The sequence below is a fragment of the Suricata suricatta genome, unplaced genomic scaffold (genome assembly GCF_006229205.1).
Source record: "Suricata suricatta isolate VVHF042 unplaced genomic scaffold, meerkat_22Aug2017_6uvM2_HiC HiC_scaffold_57997, whole genome shotgun sequence".
In the NCBI taxonomy this organism is placed as follows: domain Eukaryota; kingdom Metazoa; phylum Chordata; class Mammalia; order Carnivora; family Herpestidae; genus Suricata; species Suricata suricatta.
The window spans coordinates 1-547 of NW_021907096.1; the positions used below are offsets into that span (position 1 = coordinate 1).

At 39.9% G+C, this 547-nt stretch overlaps 1 non-coding gene across 1 annotated transcript; it reads left to right on the plus strand.

Moving 5' to 3' along the window:
• Nucleotides 1-157: 157 nt before the first annotated feature.
• LOC115285243 lies at nt 158-264 on the plus strand. The gene has a single exon (XR_003905459.1). It is a non-coding gene; the product is annotated as a U6 spliceosomal RNA (small nuclear RNA).
• Nucleotides 265-547: the final 283 nt, after the last annotated feature.

Below are 547 nucleotides of genomic sequence, written 5' to 3' on the forward strand. Positions count from 1 at the left end.
AATTTTTGGTTTGGTCAACATGATAATTTAACTATACTCAATATGTAAGCAATAGTGATTGGGATGATAAATGGATCCTTCTACCTAGAAATTATGTCTTCTTGACAACAGATTTGCCTTCACTGTTTGACTCAAACTAATTTAAAAATTATTTTTGGTGCTTACTTCAGCAGCACATATACTAAAATTGGAATGATACAGAGAAGATTAGCATGGCCCCTGCACAAGGATGACACACAAATTCATGAAGAATTCCATATTTTTAAATCAAAACCACACTGAGATACCACCTCATGCCAGTCAGAGTGGCTGAAATGAACAAATCAAGAGACTATAGATGCTGGCAAGGATGTGGAGAAACGGGCACCCTCCTACACTGTTGGTGGGAATGTAAACTGGTGCAGCCGCTCTGGAAAACAGTGTGGAGGTTCCTCAAAAAACTATCGATAGAACTCCCTTATGACCCAGCAATAGCCCTGCTAGGGATTTACCCAAGGGATACAGAGCACATGTACCCCAATGTTCATAGCGGCACTTTCTACAATAC